The 9,001-nt window shown below is 47.4% G+C and overlaps 1 long non-coding RNA gene across 1 annotated transcript; it reads left to right on the top strand.

Annotated features, from left to right (window-relative positions):
• The first annotated feature begins 8,019 nt into the window (after positions 1 to 8,019).
• LOC121078269 lies at positions 8,020 to 8,619 on the top strand. The gene is made up of 2 exons (XR_005824518.1): positions 8,020 to 8,123; positions 8,553 to 8,619. It is a non-coding gene; the product is annotated as an uncharacterized LOC121078269 (long non-coding RNA).
• Positions 8,620 to 9,001: the final 382 nt, after the last annotated feature.

Genomic DNA, 9,001 nt, shown 5'->3' with positions numbered 1-9,001 from the left:
GACTGTGGACAGGGTTTGTGCTGCTGCTCCAATTAACTGAACTCCATTTCCTCCTCTAGGAGTACCAGGGAAAGAGTGTCTTTAAGGCACAGAAGGAAAGGGGAGGCTGTGACCTCAGACACCTGGGTTATGTCTTCCCGGTAGTGGGATGGGAGTTTCATGATGGGGTAGGCGGGGACCCAGGATGCTTTGCTAACCAAGACTAAGATTTGCATGTAACTATGATGGAAATGGATAAAAGAAGCCAGGCCCACAGACAGCCCCTCCTCCACACAGATACACATACACACTACCTACATTAACACACCACTCTGACCACAACACTCACCTCTCCTCCAGATCATTCAGGTGTCCAGGCTTCTCACAGACTCTACTGCTCTGCAGGTAACCCAGATATCCACGCTGCTTGTACTCTATGATAATAGACAGTGCTACCACACAATGCTTAGCAGTGCCACTTAGCAGTGTGGACAGCACTGGTTTCAAGAACACCAAAGTCCTTCATCTGCCCTCCAATGCCCTCTTTTGCAATTGCCAGTGTTTTCGCATGTTTGTAAGTTTCTGTGTTTCCCAAGGCCTTTTACAAAAACAAGCGAAGTAGAGGGTAAGAGCACGCACAGCTGAATCCTCTGGCCAGACTTTATGCATCATGTCCAATCTCCCTAGCCTTTCTGTTAAAAAAGATCTACATGACTGTTACATGAAGGTAACAAGGTAATGGTGGGTGAGGGAGACTTGTCAGAAGTACAGCGCTGCAGTGCCAATTATGTGGACTGTCTTCCCACCTCGGTTCTCTGTTAGAGGACAGTGGAGTCTATGGCTTAAAGAGATGGGGAACGCAATGAGAACTACATTGTGAGTTGTCCCCACCCACAGCAGGAGAAATCCCAGGTGCACTGGGGATGGCCCTTGTGACCAGAAAGTCCTGGAGAAGGGATTGTGAGGAAGCGTGCAGTTTCCAAGCATCTGGTCTGGCCCATCTATTGCATCCCCCGCTGCTAGCTGCAAGACAAGAGGGCTGCTCTGAATTGCCTGCTCTTCTTTATCTTCAGTGTCTCTGAACATCAAGGGACTGGAAGTCCCCAGTGGAGCTAATGCTCGGATATATTACTCCAGACCACTAGGGGCAGAAGCTAAGAAATCCTTCTTGCACTGGGAGGTACAGGGCTGGTCGGGGTGCTCCAGCTCATGCTGTAACATGATGATGTAACATGAGATGATGGCATGCAAGCAAACTGTGCAAGACCATGGTCCCCACCTGTTGATCCAGATTCTCTTGCTTAGCACCTGCATGCAGTTCTCCTTATGCCTTTCACTGACCCTTCTCTGTCAGAGAAGCATGAAGTTGGGGCACACACCATCAGAATTTTCCTTCCTGGCATCAGGAGAGGGGAGTATCACCAGGGACATCAGCACATTCCCACTTGCTTCTCTTTCCCTGTTACCAGTCAGAGGTCCAAGGCAAAGGTCCTGACGGTTTCAAGGAGAAGGGAAAGGTTCTGTCAGGAGGTCTCAGATAGCTGAGTTTCCCCATTCGGGAGAGCCATGTGGATGTCCTTCTGAACAGAAACACCTGAGGGCGCTGTGGATCGCATGTTCTGCATCTCCTGAGCGTGCGAGCAGAGCAATAGAGAGCTGTCGCGGGTAAAGCATGAGCAAACTGTACTATCCAACCACTTTTAAGACACTAGTGATCTCACCGACTGCATCCTAGCTGTGCCCTCCGTGCCCCTCTGTCGGCCAAGCTCAGTTCTGCCAGAAAGGAAGACCACCTTGGCTGGGGTGATTCACAGGGCAGAGGGGACAATTGCAGAGATGGTCTCAGTCCTCAAGCACTTCTTGAATTTGCCAAAGTGTGCTTGTGAAGCAGAGCTGCCAAAAGTCCTTGCCCAGAGGCAACACCTAACTGAGACATCCAGGGCTCCCCACCTAAGCCCCGAGTCCCAGGGAGAAGCTACCTCTGAAGGAACTCGGGCTACTGCCTGTCAGCAAAGAAGGAAGAAGGAGAAGCCGCCCTGTGCCTGATCACAAGCACCTCCTCTCCCTCATGCCTTTCACTTTTGTCCGCACTCTTTATTCTTTCTTGCTCCACATGGCAGAGCACTGACACTTCCTGAGCTCTGCAGTGGCATTTGTTTTTCTCTCCCATTCGTCTCCTCAGCTCTGTGTGACCAGGACTGGAGGGAGCACTGACCCATCCTATGCCTCGCATCCCCATCACAGTGATCACTGCAGCAGCCTGAGCACTTCCAGCTCTCAGAAGTGTGTTGTGACTGGCCTGGCTGGAGTGGGCAAATGCACAGGACTCTAAGCATTTCATGTCTCTGCAATCCCTCTGTGGAGGGAACAGGTCTGGGGAAAGCAGCCAGGGGAGGGAGTTCTAGCCTGCCTTGTTTCCTGCCCGTTCTGATCCCAGGATGAGAGATATAGTGTGGGGCAGCTGGGACTCCATCCCACTGTCCTTTGTGGATTTCAGAAACGTTTCCCACTCTGATACACAGAGTAAGAGAAACTCACTGCAATGTGATTCACTGTTTCACGTGGGAAAGCAGCTGGAAGCTATGGGCATTGTTTTGCTCTTCAGAGAAATGATGGCGGAGGACCTTCACTGCAAAGCCCATGAGAGACTTAAGCAGAAAAAACACTTGAGCTGTTGTTGTGTCCTTGCTGGTCCTGCTTCTCATTGACATTAATTACTGTGCTCACAGTACTCCAAAGTGAAAAAGAGACCTCACACCTCCAAGAAACAAACAAACAAACAGATAAACAAACAAAACCAAAAAAAACTATTTTGTGTCAGCTGTGGGACAATGCAAGGAGCTTCTGTGTCTCTTTGAAACTTCAGTCTTCCTGTTCTCAAGGACTTCAAAAAGAGAAGGGCAACTCTCAGCATTCTACTGCCCGGCACACACTCAGACTCCACATGAAACCTCAGCGTATTCCTATCTGTCCACTGCCTGCCTCCCCTGCTCCCCTCCCATTTCTGCAGGGTTTATACTTTCTTGCAATTGCATGCGTCATTCCCCGGCGTTCTCAGCCAGCCAATCCTTTCTCACATTTCCTGCTCTCTCATTGCTCTGCCCAGCCCCAATGTGTCTCATCCTCCGTTAGTACTTTCTTTTCACATACCTTCGAGTAGCTACAAAAGACAGGTCCCTGCAAGGAACAGGAAGGACAGGTGTTTTCACATGGTTTCACGCTGTTTCTTTGTGGCCCTGCTGGCCCTGGTGGGTAAGTGAACTCAACAACCCCCTTAGCACCTGCATAGATTCCCCTGCTGCTTGACTCAGCCGGATGCCTATTTCCCAAAGCTTCCTGTGGTAAGGACAGACATTGAATAAGATGGGCAAGAATCCATGAGTCTCCTGCAATGTCTATTTCTTTCTTGTGTGCACAGCGCCCAAGAATATTTCTTGCCTATCTTGCCTGGATATTGGAAGCTCACATAGTGATCTAAAGTACTGTTCCATTCCTTCCCCTGCTCCCTAGCCTGTTCTGTTCCTTCTCATCCTTCTTTCTAACAACACTCCATGTCTAGTTCATGCTTTTTCATCGTGTCTGAATTCATGTCGTGCCCTGCTTCGTGCTTGAATACCTCTCCTCATCTCTCCGTCAATCCATTTCTCCCCATCCTCCTTAATGCTTCTCCTTTTCCCTTCCAGTGTTGGCTCTGGAACAGTCCCCAGACACAGCCATATGGCAAGGACAATCCGTGAATCTGAGCTGCTCCAAAATGACGTCGTCCTATTTATATATGTATTGGTACAAGATGCCTTTGGGGAATGACTCTGGGCTGATCCTAGTGGCTACTGCAATAAAAGGTAGCAAAGCAAATGTTGAATCGGAATTCCAAAGCCACTTCAAGAGCAGTGAGATACAAGGAGATGGGATGACCCTCTCGATTGAGAGTGCCATTCTCAGTGACTCTGGCATGTATTACTGTGCTGAAAGTGAAACACAGTGGGTAGGTTGATGAGGGACCTGAGCACAAACCTCTCCCTGCACAAAAGGGAACGACTATCCTCCTCCTCTGCACGGCACAAGGCAGGACAATACCTTTGTACTCATTACTGTCTCTGCTCCCTAGCCTTCCTTTCCTCCTCAGACTCTTCCCTTCTTTCTCTCCTTCCCTCTCCACTCCGCCTCCCTCTTTGTTTGCTCTCATTTACATTATATTCACCTCTGACAATCGGTCTAACCCTCTCTGCCTCCTTTTCTCTCCCCACCTTCTTTCCAACTCTCCTCAATCCTCACTCCATAGACTTCCTCTCATTTCAGTCCACTTTTCTGGCTTCTCATCAAACCTCCCTATTTTCCCTGTCCATTTGACAACTCTCTTTCCTAACTTTTTTTTTTTTTTTTTTCCCTTTCTGGCCTATCTAATTCACTCCAGACTCTCCCTAAAGGGATTGGGATGGACTGGAAGTTTGGATACACAGCTGTCCAGCTCATGCCTGTGCTTTCCCCAGTTTGCTCCTTCGTGGAAACAGAGAGGCCTTACAGAAGTCCAGGTAATGGCATCGGTTGGTCTTCCCTTGTCAACTGATGCAGTTGCTCTATCATAGAATTCCACCAGATTGGTCAAGCATTATATGCCCTTGATGAAGCCATGCTGGCTGTATCGGATCACCTCCTTGTCCTGCACATGCCTTGACATCAGTGAGTGGGAGTTTCCACACCGGCACCTGGAGTGGGGCTGTGGGTCACAGGCTGTTTGCCTAGTGCCAGCTGCTGGCGGAGGGTAGGGCCAAGTATCTGCATCCTCCCCAGTCTGCTGTACCTGTGTATTTGCTAGCAAACTTTAAGCTGGACTAGACAACAAGTAGTGGAGGCCTCAGGTCTAGGCTAGCTGTGGGTCTGTGCTGGTACTCCCAGGTGGACTTGAGAAAGTGGTATGCCAGTGGGAAAAGTGTGAGGGTGTGTGAGTGTTTGCGGTGAACTTCAAGCTGGACTAACCAATGTGTAGGTGACTGTGAAGCAGGTAAGAGTGCCCAGGATCTGTGCAGTAGTGCTGGGTGGACAGAGGGGCTGTGCCAAGTACTCTAAGGATCCACAAATGTATGTGTGTTTATGAACATAGAGAGAGCTTTGTGTGTGCCTTCACTAGGGAACTTCTATCTTTACCAGCCAGAGAGGAGGAAGGGAATTCGGTTGTCTGTGTCTATGTTTACATGAGGGTGTGTAAATGTTGTTGAAGGTAGCTCTTAACCAGGGCAGCCTGTGTGACTAGTTGTGTCAACATCCAGTCTCTCTGTGTGTGTATCTGTGTGTCTCTGGTATACATGTTCAGGTTTGCTACCGGTTGAAAATATAAAAAAAGGAAAGCAGCAACCATGTTCCCCAACCCGAGCAGACACTCTGGGTCCCCAGGCAGTGGGCTGCATGCGAGTGGCCAAACCGGAATGGTCCTTGAGTTGGAGCAGCTGGAGGAGGTGTCCACGTTCACGTCATTCTTCATTTCCACTAAAAAGTACATTGGCCAGAGTTGTCCAACCCCAACATACGCTGGGCATTTTTTCGCATCCGTTGCCTGAACTGGGAGCTCTGTTGGCTTGAATCTATAGACATTGAAGTTGCCTCTGATCTCTTCTTTCTAAAGTGTGTATCCTGAAGAGAAAAGAAAAGGTCAGGATGTACCGACTCTCCAACATAACCAGGGTCTGATGAGGAAAGGGTTAAGGATGAAGGCAATGCACATTATGCTACTGATTCCTAGCATTTCCTTTGGGAGGAGGTAGGAGACAGAGTCATGGCTTTGGCTTGGCTGGAGATACAAATATCTGGCCAGGTGTGGTTGGGCATGGAGGGTTGGTAACAGATGTAGAATTGAAAAGACGGCCAGGCAGTTGATCGTCATACCAAGGCAATTCCAAACATGCAGTTAAATGAGGCATTTGTAATTCCCTAAGTAAAGCTATTGCTACTGAATGAACTGATATTCCCTCCCAGGCTTCTTCCTGAGTCTGGGATTTAATTCCAGGGAAAGCCAGTCAACTGAAGGTGCAGAGTACTTGAGGGAAGCCATGAAAGGCTGTTGAGCTAGAGGAAAAACATGGACCCTGGATGCAAGGCCACATCAAGCTGGAGATTACCCCATCTTCATATTAGTGTGGGAAATGCCTGACCAGATGGGGGACTGACGAGGATGTGAAGAATTTGAGCCTAACGGAAAGAAGATCCCCCAAGACACACAGATCTGTGATATCTTCCTTTAGCCTTCCAACAGGCTGTGCAGTGACAGAGATGGTCTCCTTCCTTTGAACTACCTCCAGGTATTGGAGCAAAGCAGTGTTCTAGGGACCTGCCAGTGTAGAGGCAAGTACCAGCATGGCAGGGACAGCAAAGCAGGCCATCATTCTCCACGCTGAGAACAACAGCTTCCCCAATGCACCCACACCGTATGTTCCATTTATCATTCACACACAGTTTTTATAAACACACGTTTATAAACGTGTGTTATCTTTGGGAGATACATAACATCCCCTTTTCCTCCGCGTTGGTTTCCCATCACCCTGTCTCTTCTTCCTTTTTGAAATCCTCTACCATGTGTCAATGTGTGGGCTTGAACCACAGCTGTTGCAAGCAGACTTACTTGCACTTGTGTGTTCTTTTGTTTCTCCTTATGTCTTTTCTCCTTACAACTTCATCTCAATTATTATATACCTTATATGCTTTCTCAGTTAGTTAGGAAATAGACACTTCTGAAACTCAGAGTTAATTAGTTACAGAGTTAATTAGTTACTGATGTCATGATCCTGTTCCTGCGACTGCACACATATACACATATTAAGACAGATATGAAGGGTTTGTACCACCCACTATTTTGTGTATTTCCTACTGTTCCCAGGCAGCCAACAGCTTTTTCACATTTTGGGCGGCCTCACATTGCTCCGCCCCCCCCGCCCCATACCCAACATCGTGCATCCATTCCTTCCTCAGCATTTCCTTATCACACCTCTCTCTGCCTGGGAGGCCACTGCTGCCACAAGGCAGCCTTTCTCCATGGTTCCCTGCTGGTTTCTTGTGGCCATCCTTGTCTCTCTAGGTAGGTATTTTTTCCTCTCCCTTTAGAATATTCATTGGTTCCTCTGCTTCCTACTGCCCCAATGCTCAGCTGTTGGCGGTGCTCCATTCCCCATGGCTTCCTGGGGGAATATGGACAATGAATGAGGTGAAAAGATTTTCCTCAGCCTCTTACTCAGAAAACTTGACAAGTATATCCATTTGGTGTTTCTGCCACATTTTGATAAAACAGCTGAGAGCACTTATGTTATTGTACTTACGTTATTGTACTAAACAATTAATAATCTCATTTCCCAGCTTTACTGAAACCAGGGGCTCTGCTGGGGTACTGGACAATTCTGTCCTTGGTCCTCTTCAATCCTATTTTTCCATGCCAACTGTTAATAAGTTTGCTTCAGGAACACTTGTTAATTTTGGCTCCCTAGACTGATGTAGTTCTGGGCATTCATTTATCCAATTCCGCTCCTTCCAACAATATACACACGGATGTAACTCTAATGGGTCTGAGAGATGAGGGAGATATATAACATCCCCTTTTCCTCCGCGTTGGCTTCCCATCACCCTGTCTCTTCTTCCTTATTAAAATCCTCTACCATGTGTCAATGTGTGGGCTTGAACCACAGCCATTGCAAGCAGACTTACTTGCACTTGTGTGTTCTTCTGTTTCTCTTTTTGTCTTTTCTCCTTACAACTTCATCTCAATTATTATATACCTTATATGCTATCTCAGTTAGTTAGGAAATAGACACTTCTGAAACTCAGAGTTAATTAGTTACAGAGTTAATTAGTTACTGTTGTCATGATCATGTTCCTGCGACTGCACACATATACACATATTAAGACAGATATGAAGGGTTTGTACCACCCACTATTGTGTGTATTTCCTACTGTTCCCAGGCAGCCAACAGCTTTTTCACATTTTGGCAGACTCACATTGCTCTGCCCCGCCCCTCCCCCCCGCCCCCCCAACACACTGCATCCATTCCTTCCTCAGCATTTCCTCATCACACCTCTCTCTGCCTGGGAGGCCACTGCTGCCACAAAGCAGCCTTTCTCCATGGTTCCCTGCTGGTTTCTTGTGGCCATCCTTGTCTCTCTAGGTAAGTAAATTTTCCTCTCCCTTCAGAATATTCATTGGTTCCTCTGCTACTGCCGCAGTGCTCAGTTGTTGGCAATGCTCCATTCCCCATGGCTTCCTGGGGGAGTATGGAAAATGAATGAGGTGAAAAGATTTTCCTCAGCCTCTTACTCAGAAAACTCGACAAGTATATCCATTTGGTGTTTCTGCTACATTTTGATAAAACAGATGAGAGCACTTATGTTATTATTAAACACACATATATTAAATTTCTAGTACATTTGAAATTGTATTTTCTTTCTCCTATATGTCTCTCTCAGAGAAATGGGACACTGTCCCGTATTCTTGCTGACATTCTTAAACCACCCCATCCCATGTCATGCTTCAGGGATGTGTCTTTGCATCCCTTTCAAACTATTTCACTCCTCACATTTCCTTTCATTTTTTTCAGGATGGGCCCTTCAGCAATCACCAGACACAGTTGTCCGGGAGGGAGACTCACTGATTCTGAACTGTTCTGAAAAAACAAGAGAGTGCATTCTTGACCTTGTTCTGGTACAAGCTGCCTGTTGGGAAGGATGCCACTCTGCAGCTGATTGTAAATTCAGTGGAAGGTGGCGAAGCAGAGGTTGAAGAGGAACTCATAAACCACTTCCAGAGTAGTGGGACTAAGAGCAGCTGCTTATCTGTGGAGACAAATCATGCCCTACTTAATGACTCAGGCACTTATTTCTGCACTAAGCAAGATAAACTGCGATACAACAGCTGAAGCAGCATAGCAAAAACCTCTCCCTGCAAAAGGAGATCTGTCTGAAGCACATACAGCCCTGTATTTAACACTAAAACCATTTTCTGCTCTCACCCTCCAGCTCTGTCTACTTAAGGAAAGTGGTGTTTTCC

The sequence above is a fragment of the Cygnus olor genome, chromosome 1 (assembly GCF_009769625.2).
Source record: "Cygnus olor isolate bCygOlo1 chromosome 1, bCygOlo1.pri.v2, whole genome shotgun sequence".
Taxonomy (NCBI): domain Eukaryota; kingdom Metazoa; phylum Chordata; class Aves; order Anseriformes; family Anatidae; genus Cygnus; species Cygnus olor.
Note: the sequence above shows the minus strand (reverse complement) of the source record. Positions and strands in the feature narration are given on the sequence as shown.